Consider the following 14,052-nt stretch of genomic DNA (forward strand, 5'->3'; position numbering starts at 1 on the left):
ATTAGGAACCTTGACCTGGCCTCTCCTAATTGGTTGTTGCTATGTGCCAGACCCCCTGCTGCTCAGCTTGACCAGCAGAGAGTGTATTTGGACATTCCCAAGGTGAGCTGATTGTGTGGCCAGTGAACATTTTTTCTGTTTAGGCTAGTGTGTCCTTAGTCTGGAATCTGGGTTCAGCCCTTGGCTAGGTTGAAGACAAAATGGAGTTTCCTTTGAAAAATGGAGTCTCTTTTTCAAAAGGGAGTTTGTTTTGTCCTTACAAACCAGATAGTTTAGACTGAGTGTTTTATTTTACATTTTAACCTGTTTGTGTGTGTCTGCAGATGCAGGTAGATACCCTGAAAAGCTTATTCAGTATTTGTCAGGTAAGCCATTCAGTTGTAGAATAATATAGTTTTCCGTATCCTAGATGGCATTAAACAGGAATCTCTAAAAACCCAACATCTATAGGAACTCAGAAAATGCTGACACCAGGTTGTTTCAGTTTTCTTTAGGGATTTTTTTTTATTAATTTATTCTTGTTACATCTCAATGTTTATCCCATGCCTTGTATCCTCCCATTCTTCCCTCCCTCCCATGTTCCCCTTATTCCCCTCCCCTATGACTGTTCCTGAGGGGGATTACCTCCCCCTGTACATGCTCAAAGGTTATCAAGTCTCTTCTTGGTAACCTGCTGTCCTTTCTCTGAGTGCCACCAGGTCTTCCCCTCCAGGGGACATGGTCAAATATGAGGCACCAGAGTATGTGAGAGAGTCACATCCCACTCTCCACTCTACTGTGGAGAATGTTCTCACCATTGGCTAGATCTGGGTAGTGGTTTAAAGTTTACTGCCTGTATTGTCCTTGGCTGTTTCCTTAGTTTGAGCGGGACCCCTGGGCCCAAATATGCCTATTATAATGTTCTAATTGTTGGTTTATAGGACCCTCTGGATCCTTCTACTTTGCCATTCTCCCATGCTTCTCTCATCTAGATTCCCAATAGGATGTCCTCTCCTCTGTCCCAGTTTCCTGGTAAGTGAAGGCTTTCGTGGGACATGCCCCTTGGGCTAATATGCAGATATAAGTGAGCATATACCATTTGAGTCTTTCTGCTTCTGGGATAAGTCAACTCATTATGATCATTTCTAGCTCAGCTGTCAAGACAACAAAGCAATAGCCTACAGACTGGGAAAAGATCTTCACCAACCCTACATTTGACAAAGGTCTAATATCCAAAATATATAAAGAACTCAAGAAATTAAACACCACCAAACCAAATAACCCAATTGAGAAGTAGGGCTTGGAACTAAACAGAGAATTCTCAACAGAGGATCATCAAATGGCTGAGAAACACGTAAAGAAATGCTAAACCTTCTTAATCATCAGGGAAATGCAAATCAAAACAACTCTGAGATTCCATCTTCCACCTATCAGAATGGCTAAGATCAAAAATTCAAGGGACACCACATGCTGGCAAGGATGTGGGGAGAGAGGAACACTCCTCCATTGCTGGTGGGAATGCAAACTAGTACAGCCACTTTGGAAATCTATCTGGTGCTATCTCAGAAAAATGGGAATAGGGCTTCCTCAAGACCCAGCTATTCCACTCCTTGGAATATACCCAGAAGATGCTCTAGCACACAAAAAGAAAATTTGCTCAACCATGTTCATAGCAGCCTTATTCCTAATAGCCAGAACATGGAAACAGCCTAAGTGTCCATCAATAGAAGAATGGATAAAGAAACTGTGGTACATATACACTATAGAATACTATTCAGCTATTAAAAACAAGGAATTCCCGAAATTTGTGGATGAATGGATTGAGCTAGAAATGATCATAATGAGTGAGTTATCCCAGAAGCAGAAAGGTGCCGCGCCTTAATATGGCATAGGCTTCTGCCTTCCGCCATCCCTAAGGCAAGCGCTCTCGAAGATAAACAAGTCCTTATATGGCAAAAGGCTGTGCAAGGGTAACTGGTGATCTGATGACCAGCAGTCCTGCTCTGATGCGGACCTATGAGGAGGTGGCGCCTGGCATGAGCTGATTGGCCCTTGAGTTGTACTTAAACTTGGCCCTTCCCTTCTTTGGGGCCATTCCCACTGAGCTTAATCCTGAGTAAAGATCTCGAGAAGAAGTCTGGTTGTTGGTTTCTTATATCCGCTGGACGGTGCGACGCCGACAGATGCCCACAGGAACAACACCTAGGACCCCCGTGGCTGAGGGAGTGTAGAAGCCCTCCTGTGCTGTGTAGACCAAGAACATGGCCCCCGCTCAGTGGCAGGCTGCACTACCACTATCTAGAGCCTCTATCTAGGAAGTGATTCTCAGGTCCAACCTGTGCTGTCAGTTGGCCCTGATAGCCTGGCCATCCCACCACCCCTGCCATGGTGAACCCGAGAGGGTGGACGAGGATCTCATTCCTGTATGTCAGTGCTGAGGCATCTTCTGAGCACTCACAACCACAATCATCACTTATAACCCTCCCCACATGTGCTGACCCTGAGGTCACAGAAGGCAGATGAGGAAGCTTGGTGAGGGGATCACTCATATAAGTCAGCCTTAGTTTCCTTCACCACTGTTAAACCTATACAGAGTAGCTTAATTATCCCAGTCTGTCTGCCTGTCTGCCTGTCTGCCTGCATTGCCTGTCTGCCTGTCTGCCTGTCTGCCTGTCTGCCTGCATTGCCTGTCTGCCTGTCTGCCTGCATTGCCTGTCTGCCTGTCTGCCTGCAATGCATGTCAATCTGTGGGTCAGTTTCCCAGAGGCACTCAGAGCACACAACTTGACTGACAGACACTTGGTCCCCTTCTCTTTCTGAAGTCCCCAAATGGCATCATGCACTGAAGGCCTGGAGAGGAGTGGGATCAGCCTGCTCTTCCAAGTACACATAGGTGGAAATACCATTTGGGTGCCTTCTAGATGGGGTGGGGCTTCTGCTGTCGTGTCTCAGGTCCTACATACATGCCGAATGCAAAGCCACTGTCAGGAAGAACTGGACCTCTAAAAATAGCTCCTGTTTGTTTGTCTACAGTGCCCTACAGGGCAAAGGGCTGACTCCAGCAACTGGGCACCTGTTTAGCACAGTGCTCCCTCACCACAAGGGGACAGCTGTGGGGCCCTCTCTCTGCACTGTGCCATGTACTCTCAGGTCTGACTCTCACCCTGGGGATGATGGGATACTCTTTCAGGGAAACCAGACCATGTGACCCAGATGATCTGAAGTGCTTGTTTCTGGACCATAGCCATCACAGTCTGCTCTCAGGCTCCTGTGCTAAATCCCCAAGGAGGAGCCCCTGGGCACAGCCCTCCTGGCTGGCCTGCTAACCACGCCATGAAGCAGCACTATTTGTGGCCCACCTATCCTGAGAGAGGCCCCTTCGGCCCACCCTATGCTCTTGCCCATTTGCTTCAAAAGAGAATCGAGGTTTTCTCCTTCTAGGAATCTCACAAAATGGCTCTGAGACACCCCAACCCCCAAGGTCCCTGATGCAGATGGGGATGCAGAAGCTTAGGGAGCTGCCCTTTCTTCCTCTAAGTCACATGAGACTTGTTGCCAGACCCACAGCAGGATACACTGCACTTGGCTGTCAGTGGCCATGGACATGTGTTGCAGCTTCTGAGACTAAGTCTGATCTTCAGTCTTGACAAAGTCCTGGGGCCTCTTTCTAAGTCCTGGGGCCTCTTTCTTTCTGGGAACCTCTCTAATGCCTTCTATCCACAGAGGCCCCTGATCAGGAAAGGAGGGGGCTCACTGCCCCATGTTGGTAGCTGCTGGGTGCAGCTCACCAGACCATCGGACCCTGATTATCTGAAGTTGTTGTAACCAGACCAGAGCTCCCACAGTGCACTCTCAGGACCTGTGCGTACCCTACAAGCTACTCACTCATCTTTTCCTCTGGGAGTGCCTAAAAATGATGTCTCTGCTGGGTTCCCCAGAATGGAAGGAAAGGGGGTTCATCCATACAGTGTGAGGCATTTGGGCTAGGCTGACCACAGGGACAAAGCTGTGTGACTTCCACACCCCTGGTACTCAAAGAGAGACCTTTAGGGTCCCTGCAAAGTGCCTACCTGAATTCAGAAAGATCAGAGTGGCTTTCTCCATTTGAGAAACCTCACAAAATGGTGTGAAGAGGGGACGTTCCCAATGCTAGGATGCCTGACAGTTCCTCATCTGGGAAGTGGGGACCTGACTGTGAACCTCTAGGTGCAGTTCCTTGAGGGGAGAGAACCACAGAGAAAGGAGGGGCAGGGGACAGCCAAGCAGCCAGAATGAAATTTCCTGAATAAACTTTACTAAATCCTCCTGCTTGTTGGACACATGTTAAGATCTCGGTCACAACTGCACTAGAGAACTGAGCTAAAATGCTATCTTCTGGTTGGGGGGGACAGATCACAGGAAAAGAGTGGAAGCTGCTCATGCCTGAGGATCTGTCTGATTACCTCCCTGCAACCTGCATAAATAGTGGGATGCAGCAGCTAGCACCTGATGCAGGAATCCTAGCACTCCTTTGGCAAGATGGCAGGAGAGGCAGGAGAATGGGCCAGAATCTCCCAGACAGCCAGCTTGGACTGCATACTGCAGCAGCAACAGAAGCCAATTACGTACCAACACCACAAGGTGGAAGGAAGAGCCAACTTGAGATATATCCTCTGGCTCCCCACCAGCACTGAGGCATGCATGAGTCCTCCCTCACACTCTCCTATACGGGGATTGAAATGTTTTTTTGTCTGTTTGTTTGTTTTTTAAAAAACAAATTGGCCTGGTACTAGAGCTTTGCTGAGCACTTCCTGGTTATGCAGGAGGAAGGTTCAATTTCTAGCACTGACATGCAAACTCACAAGCGTCTGGAACACTGCTTCCATGAAATGTGGCATCCTCTTCTGTCCTCTGGGGATACCAGGGACACGTGCAGAACACTTCACATGTAGACAACACACTAATACATCCTTAGTAGTCGCCTCTGTCTCTCCTGACTAGAGAGGTGGAAGAGGCCCTGCCAAGAGCTCTAGGCCTCACCTTCCCATGATTCTACCCTGTGTGTGTGGAGGAACACGTGCAGAGGGCAGAGGTGAACTATGCCATACACATGCTGTGTCCTCTTTAACTCTAACACCAGGAGAGGCTTCCTGTCTGCACACTTTTCCTTTCCTGTTTGGGGGTGATGGCGATACACCCTTTCTGACTGTATGTGTTATCCTAGTGTTCAGTCACCGAGGAAACCCCAGCCCGTGTCCTCCATGCCAAGTCCAGCAGCACAGCAGCTTGGAGCAGTTTTCCCTCCTCCCAGCCCTAAGTCATTCACACCGCCCCAGGCCCTGTTCCTGGTTAGTTAATTCTGAGACCCATAAGGGCCTTGGTTTACTCCACCAACTTGGGGCTACTAGCTGAAGGTGACCCCTCTGCAACATTGCTGTACTTGTGCTGTGAAGGGAGTTTTCACCTGTCCTCCTGACAGGGTTGGGGCACTTGAGCGACACCATTTCCTAGAAGAGGGTGGACCAGCCTTAAGGCTGCCTGCTAACCCAGGACCACTCACAAAGCAGCTGGTGCTCAGAGAGAGCATGCAGAAAAATTGCTTTCACCTTCCCTTTGCCTTCACTGCAGTTGCTCAGAACAAGAGACAAAAACTGAGGAAGCAATGGGGATCATTTTATTCTGTTTGTCAGGGAAAGGCCAAGGCATTCCCCATTGCCTGGAAACGTCCACTTAGAATGCCATCGTAGCTTGAGAAATAGCACAACATAGAAGGAAGTCATTCTCGTTTGTTTACACAATAATACCCTTCTCCTGAAGTGGATGAACAACAGCAAGGGCATTGCTAAATCCATTTGCAGACTTAAGACATCCCACGTTCATGAGCCTTGTAGTAAAGGTAGCAACATTCTATAACAACAAGACAACCTCAAGCCACCCAGACAGGACAGAGTAGAGGGAAGAACAGAAGAGAGTGGTTCACACAGCTCCTCCCACCCTGTGTCACATGATGGTGTGGTACTTAGATGACTGACTCTGCCTGTACTGGGGTTGGATGGGAACTGCCCGTGTGGGAAGTAGAACGTGTGCAGGGCAGAGCCAGAAGGGCCATCTGCCCGGCCCTCCTGGCCTAGACCCTGTCTATCTCCTCTCTCAAAGCCTCTGCATATCTAAAGGGGTAGGCTCTGGGATCCTGCGTAAAGGTGCTGGCAAAAAACTTGAGTAATTTCATCTTGGTGGTTTCAGCGCAGGCCCTTGGGCCCCACAAGAACTCATAGGAAAGAGAATTGCTGTCAGGCACCTACCTGTCTTCCAGATACCCTTCCTGAACAAAATGCTCCGTGATGAGACATCTGGGCTCCCCGTACATGAAATGCTCACTGCCCACATACAGCCCCATGTTGTTCAGTACGCGCCACAAGGCCTGCTCACTAGTACAGTTGTCCTCTATGAAGATGATGCACAGCACGATTAGTAGCAGGCCTGTCTTGGGTACGCCTGGAAAACCATGCTGAGTGCCATGGTAGGTGATCCCAAGGGCAAGAGCAACAGAGTAGATGTGGTCTAGGGCGTTTCTTTCCACTATCTCCAGGCCAAAGAGCAGCCTCAAATAATCAGAGGCCTTAGAAAAGATGACAGGGTAGTATTCCTCATAACCGCGGAGGACTATGTACAGAATCTGAGCCTTAGATGTCAGCTGCTTCCTAGTGTACTTGAGGAGAAGGAAGTGAACCACATCAATAATCTTTCTGTTGAGGACACCTTGTGAGGGAGAGTGTGGGTCAGCCAGTTTTGTTACTAGTCTGCCAGAAGACTCAAGAGATGATGCCCTACTGACAGGGCCCCTGGCATACTCAGGAGAGGAGGCTCTTAGGCCACTGGGGAGAGCCCAGCGTATTGCCAACAGATGGATGCCCTGAGTGGGTGGCGGTGGCCTCCACCTCACCTACCTCAGCTCCTGTGATGTGGCCAAATCCAGGCCCCTTGCCCTGCTTTGGGACTGAGAGCTGTCTGGGAGGTTGCTTGTGTGTCTGCTGACAGTTGGATCCATGCTGATATTCTTGGGAACACAGGAATGGACTTGTTGCAGCTCAGAGGGATGAAGGGGGAGAGAAAGGGTGAGTTGAATCTGACACCTGAAGCTTGGGCAGCTCTCAAAACTTGTTGCCAGGTTTTTCCTGGGGGGTGCCCTATGCACAAAGGACTCTGGGCCTGCGTGTGCCTTTGAGTGCAAGGATTCTCACTGTGGCACACTCCCACACCTGGCAATACTGTACCCTGACATGATGGCTGAGCCTGGAGCACGCGCCATCATGCCCTGTGGTGGAATCTGCAGTGATGGCCACCTGGCCTGGCCTCCTCTCTGCTCTGTTTGGAGCTTACAAAGTCCATCCAAAGTGCATCTTAGCTCCCCTTCCTGGAAAATCAGTTTTCCACGGCAAGAGTGGCAGCTCCCACTTAGGGTTCCCTAGGCATCAGCACAGGGCCATGCATGCTTTATGCAGTCCTCTCTCTGGGGGACAGGGCCTTCTCCCATGTTCATTAATGACCATGACAGCTTACCTGGTTGCCAATACCTACCTCCTCTGTCAAAGACGCCTGGCTCCCTCTTGCCTCCAATGGCACCCCATGCTCCAAAGGCTCATCTTCCTGAGAGAGGAGAGAGAAGTCAAGATGAATCAGCTCTGGAAATGCCTGACAGGGGCGACTCAAGAGCGAAAAGTGTTTCTGCCTTGGTGGCACTTGCCTTTAGTCCCAGCATTCAGGAGGAAAAGGCTGGTCGATTGTTGTGAATTCAAGGTCATTCTGGTCCACAAAGTGAGTCAAGGACAGCCAAGGCTATACAGAGAGACCGTGTCTCGAAATATGAGAAAATAAAAAGGTCAACATGGTGTGCCCCTGCGTTTTCCTGCAGATTCTAAAGACTAGACTATCCACTCCCAGGAGCTCACCTCCAAAACTATTGCAGGAATTTAGAACGCTATGTCTACCTGTCACTCTTCCAGGAGTTTAACTACTGTTTTGAAAGCTACAAGGCCGTGTATGCAAACAGCATAGTATGGCAACAATTCTTAAGGCACCTCAGAAAATGGCTCTGAGTGGCCCCTCCTACCCAGTTCGCGAATAAGTGAAACCCAGCTTTAGCAACACTCTTCCCCTAAGGGCCTGAAATCAGAAACACCTGATTGACACTCTCCATTTCAGAAACCTGACAAAAGGGCTTCAACCACTGGGAACCAAGAGAGGACCTGTCCCCAGATAGAGTGTCCCTTGCCTAAAGGTACAGATACTTCACAAAATAGCCTTGAGCCCTAGGGACCTGGAGGCCCTCACTCACTGTAAGTAGAGTCCCTTACATAAAGGTCTAAGAATTCCACAAAATGGTCTCAAGCCCTAGGGACCTGGAGCACCTCAGTCCCCAGATGTAGTGTCCCTTACCTAAAGGCACAGGATGCGAGGTAGCTTGATAGAAGTTGTTGGAAGCAGAGGGCATGGGACTGAGGCAGGGATCCCATGCTGCCCCACCATGGGAGGTAGTTTAGAGGATTGATACCAGCCCTGCCCCAGGTTAACTAAGGCTATTTTAAAATATAACATATGTCTTTGTCTTGCTTGCTTGCTAGCAGGACCTATAGGCAATAAAGATAATTATTAAAACAATACTGTTATACCCATAGTCTGTTTCCTGTGGAGCTCTAAGGGGAAGCTGCTGTGGATGGCCTCTCTTAGGCATCTTGAGTTAGGGTGAGTGAGGTATCTCTGGGTGGTGATGACTATTACCTAGGATTTGAATCATATCAGCAGTTGGGGCCATCTTTGTAAGGCAAAAGGGATTCAAAGTTTGGACCTTCCCACAAGGACTGTGGCCATCTGAAGCTAAGAAAAATGAGGTGCCACAGTTCAGCTATGTCCCGGTGTCCACCCTGCAAGGCAGGAAGTGTCTTTCTTACTTACAGGACCTCAGGATGAAAGGTGGGGCAGAGGAGTCTTTGGCCAGATTCATTCTGGTGGAAAGGTAAGACAGCAAGAGGAACAGGTAAGATGAATGCACATCAGGTGTACTTCAAGAATCCCTATTTTAGATAGGGATAGCTAGGTCATGTGCACATCACGCAAGATCGGTATGCCCCTCCGCCTCCTGGCCCCTGGGGGTCAACAGATGACAGCACCAGCTCACTTATCCTGAGAGGGTTTAGGATCTCATGGAGGGGAGGAACTTGACCTGAGAAGGAGACATCTGTGAGGCTTGTGAGTTCCCAGGCTGGACACATCCAGGTGAGAAGTCCAGGGACTATTTAAAGAAACTCCAGGCCAGCACACAGGCAGGAACTCACAAAGCCTTCCCAGGACTGCTATTACTCAAACAGCCTTGGGCAAGGCTCAGTCTGAGCCCCAGGCCCTCTTTCCTAGATGTAGTTGAGCAACTTGACCCAGCTCATCTGAGGAAAGGTCAGTGTGTCAAGATTCAAACTGAGAACTGACAGTTTCATTGTCCAAACAGAGGATTCCAGGACTCTCCCTGCCCTCCTGCAGCCAGACTGCTTCTTTACCCCTCAGCTGGTCAGCTATGCCTTATCATGACTGGTCTCCCCTTTAGGCCTATTTCTTAACCTTTGTCCCGGTGACCCTGAAATCCAATTTTAGTTCTTCTGGTCTCTCATTCCCTCCCTCTGACACCTGCCCTGAAGGCCCAATCACGGGTCCTCCTGAATATTCTTTGCTGAGTTGGCCTGCTGTAGGGCCAGGTATTCCTGTAACTTGGTCTGTTGTAGGGCCAGGTACTGTGCTCTCATGACCATTATCTGGATGGCACCTACCTTTTGCTTGGTATGAGGTGGGCACAAAGCACGACTGTTTATATAGAACTAAGTTTTTTTTTTCCTTGTGGCGATTTGTCCCTCCTGCCAGAGAGTTGCCCTTGACTCAGCATTTCAGCCTATAAAGTGGGACAATGGGCAAAGTCATTCTCTTCTGTAACTTTTTTCCTGGTGACAATAGGGGCGCTGTTATTGGGGCCTAGAAAGGCTGAAAAGCTAGTCAAAGGCTAGGTAATGGGGCACTTACCAAAAGCATCTGTTTTGCTGATCCAGCTGAAGAGACAGGGAGTAGTCACATCTGCGAGACTGGTTTACATCAACTTCCAGCAGGTCCAGCTCTCAGCAGCTCTGGATGGAGTCTGTTATCCAGGTAAAAACCTGCTGAGACAAATACAGACTAGGGACAAAAGTTAAAGTTGTGTCTATAAGACATCTGGGGTAGGCTTATGCCTTTGAGACCCAGTAAAAGCGTGGACATTCTTTTCTCAGTCCAGAAGACCTGGTATACAGATTGGACAGACTTGTTTTTAGCATGATGAGAGGCACCCTCAAGTCTATATTCAGAATACCACCAAAGGGAAATTAAAAAATCTTGGGCTTGGGACTGATTAGTTGTAGTCAGTGCTCCAGCTTATCAGAACATTTATCCCTGATCTCCTCAAGGCCTAATCATGAAGTGGTGTTGTATTTTGTCACATGATTTTTAGCATTTAATGAGATAATCATATTTTGTTTTTCTTTCTGTTTCTTCATATAATGAATTATGTTGATGCATTTTTATATATTGAACCACCTCTGCATTCCCGGGATGGAGCCTACTTGGTCATGGCCAGTGACATGTTTGATGTGCTCTTGAATTCTGTTTGTGAGTATATTTTTCATCAGTGTTCATAAGGGAAATTGGCCTGAAAATGTTTTTCTTTGGTTGGTCTTTGTGTGTTTTAGGCACAAGAATGACTGTGGCCCCATAGAGTGAGTTTGGCAATGTTCCTTCTGTTTCTATTTTGTGCAATAGTTTGAAGAGTATTGGTATTAGCTCTTCTTTGAAAGTCTGGTAGAATTCTTACCTAAAATCATCTGGCCCTGAGGCTTTCCCGCCCTCCCCCCAGGTTGGGACACATTCAATGACTGCTTCTTTTCCTTAGGGGTTATGGAGTTATTTAACTTGTTTTCCTCATCTTGATTTAGATTTGGTAAATGGAATCTACCAAGAAAATTGTCCATTTCATTTCTATTTTCCAATTTTTTAGACTATGGGTTATTGAAAAAAGACCTAATATTTCTTTGGTTTTTTTCCAAAGTGTGTGTTGTTATGTTCTGTTTTTCCTTTCTGATTTTGTTGATTTGGATATTTTCTCTCTGCCTTTTAGTTAGTTTGGCTAAGTGTGTGTCTTTTGTCTATCTTGTTGACTTTCTTAAAGGACCGCCCCTTGCTTCCATTCATTCCTTCCTCTTGTTCTCTGTTACTAATCTGTTGACTTCAGCTTGAGTTTGATTATTTGCAGCCATCTACTCCTCTTGGGTGTATCAGCCTCTTTTGTTGCAGAAGCTTCATAGGAGCTGTTAAGTGGCTAGTATGGAATCTCCCCAATTTCTGTATGAAGGCACTCAGTGCTACAAACTTTCCTCTTAGTACTGCTTTCATTGTGACCCATAAGCTTGGGTATGTTGTGCCTTTATTTTCATTGAATTTTAGACAGTCTTTAATTTCTTTTTCATTTCTTCCCTGACCCAGTTGTCACTGAGTAGGGAGTTGCTCATTTTCCATGATTGTGTAGGGATTTTGTTATTTCTGTTGTTGAGACCCATTTTAACCCATGGTGATCTGAGAAAGCACAATGGGTAAATTCAATTTTTTGTATCAGTTACCCTTTGCTTTGTGACCGATTATATACTGCCAATTTTCGAGAAGGTTCCATGTGGTGCAAAGAAGAGTGAATATTCCTTTGTGCTTCAGGGAAATGTTGTGTAGATAACCATTGGGTCCATTGGATTCATTCCATCTGTTGGTTTCATATTTTCTCTATTTTGTTTCTGCCTCACCGATCTGTCCATTGGTTAGAGTGGGGCACTGCATTCTCCCACAATTGAGGTGTCTGCACCGTTCAATGCTTTTAGGTTTAGTAGCAACTTTGTTCAGGTTTTGTTTTCTTTTTGTTTGTTTTTTTCATAAATGTGGGTGCTCTTGTATATTGTTCAAAGATGTTCTGAATTGGAATGTCCCCTTGGTAGTCTTTTCTTTTGGTGAGAATGGCATATTCTTCCCCATATCTTTTCATTAATTTTGGTTGAAATTCTATTGCTTCAAGTTGTACTACTCTATTAAAGAGCTGCCTCTGGAATTAAATTAGACACCCTGTCTCCCAACCCAAGCATGCTTGTTTTAAAATTTCCTCAAACATACCTGTCCTGGGTCAGGAGACCATCTGACACTAAAACAAAGAGAGAAAACAAATCTAAACAGCCCACAGAAAGACATTATGTAACTTCAGAGGACTAATATATAAGATGTAGTTTAGGATCTTAAAGAAAAAATGTTTAAAGATGTATTTATTATTTACACAGCATGTCCTCCTGCAGGCCAGAAGAGGGAACCAGATCTCATTGTGAACCACAGGGTTAGTTCCTGGAAATTGAACTCAGGGTCTCTGGGTTAGGATTTGTAGTCTTACTGAATATCGTTAAAAATCCCTAAAGGAAACTGAAACAACCTGATGTTACCATTTTCTGAGTTCCTGTAGATGTTGGGTTTTTATAGTTTTCTGTTTAATGCCATCTAGGATACGGATAACTATATTATTCTACAGTTGAATGGCTTATATGACAAATACTGAATAAGCTTTTCAGGGTATCTGCCTACATCTACAGACACACACCAACGGGTTAAAATGTAAAATAAAACCCTCAGTCTAAACTATCTTGTTTGGAAGGACCAAACAAACTCCCTTTGGAAAAAGAAACTCCATTTTGTGTTAAACCTAGCCAAGGGCTGAACCCAGATTACACACTAAGCACAAACTAGCCTAAACAGAAAAAATATTCCCTGGCCACACAATCAGCTCACCTTGGGAATGTCCAAATACACTCTCTGCTCCTCAAGCTGAGCAGCACGGGGTCTGGCACATAGCAACAATCAATTAGGAGAGGCCAGGACAAATTTCCTAATGCCCCCATGACTGCTTCAGCCAATCTTCTCTATAGGCCAACTTGCCCCTACACCTATTACCCAACCATGAAACTCTAAGTCTTGTAACTCTCTGCTTGCAGCTTTTCTGCCCAGATGTCATCCAATCATATACTGTAGAACCCATTTCTTTGTCTAAACCCTATAAAAAAAAAACCTTCTCAATTGAGAATCCAGGCCACTTCGCTGCACCTGCTGTGTCAGCGCATTAAAGGTGTGTCCTGGGTTCGACCCTGAAATATAAACACATTCTTGCCACTGCATTTGAACTCGGCTCTTGGGTAGTCTTTTCAGAAAGTCCCTCAAAATTTGGGCATAACATTGTTAATAACTCCAAATATGCCTACTTAAGATAACCAGAGCTGGACTCGGGAATACTAAATATTCCTTCCAAAAAGGAGATAGGTAAGACACTTGGCCCTTCCTGGGAATATCCAATTCAAATGCAGCCCACCGAGGAAAGCACTCACAGCCGGACCCACAAGAGTTGCTGCAGCACACAGAAACAGGCTCCCTCTTCTCCACTGCATTCAGTAGTTTTGCCAACACTTTATACTTCACCCAGCCCTCAACGTGTCCATCAACTGGCCAGACAGGAGGCAGACCTGTCACTGCTCAAAGCTCCTACCTCGGCTTGCAAGCTCTGCCCACTATGCCTATATCATAAGCCTCAACAGCACCTTAGCATCAAGCTCAACCTACCACTACTATGTAAATGTGCCCCACTCACAACACCTCCAGCACAAGCTACCCCAGCAGAGAAAGCTTCTGTCCAGGACCCCAGATACACATCTACAGCTCGTTAGGTCAGCACTCACAGCTTCTCCCTGTGAATGTACAATACTTCCCCCCACAGACATGGTCTCATCCCATGGGTCGTGAACCCCACACCAGCTATGTATGTTGTGGTTCCATTCCTAACAGTGGCAAAATTCCAGTTGTGAAATAGCAACGAAACACATGAGGGACTGCGTTAAAGAGTCCCAGCATTAGGAAGGTTGAAACCCACTACCCTTCCCTGACCTTTGCAACCACAGCCCCCACCCACTACTCTATCTCAGCAGGTCACAGTGCCCCACTGCTACAGGTGTTCTC

General features: G+C 46.9%; 1 pseudogene across 1 annotated transcript; it reads right to left on the bottom strand.

The window, feature by feature from the left end:
* Window positions 1-5,850: 5,850 nt before the first annotated feature.
* LOC311601937 (melanoma-associated antigen 10-like) lies at window positions 5,851-7,267 on the bottom strand (annotated as a pseudogene). Its single transcript has 2 exons — window positions 7,218-7,267; window positions 5,851-6,704 (listed from the first exon to the last, which is right to left on the bottom strand). The product of its transcript is annotated as a melanoma-associated antigen 10-like (transcript).
* Between the last annotated feature and the right edge of the window lie 6,785 nt (window positions 7,268-14,052).

Source organism: Acomys minous (genome assembly GCF_964271855.1).
Source record: "Acomys minous genome assembly, chromosome: 7".
Classification (NCBI taxonomy): Eukaryota; Metazoa; Chordata; class Mammalia; order Rodentia; family Muridae; genus Acomys; species Acomys minous.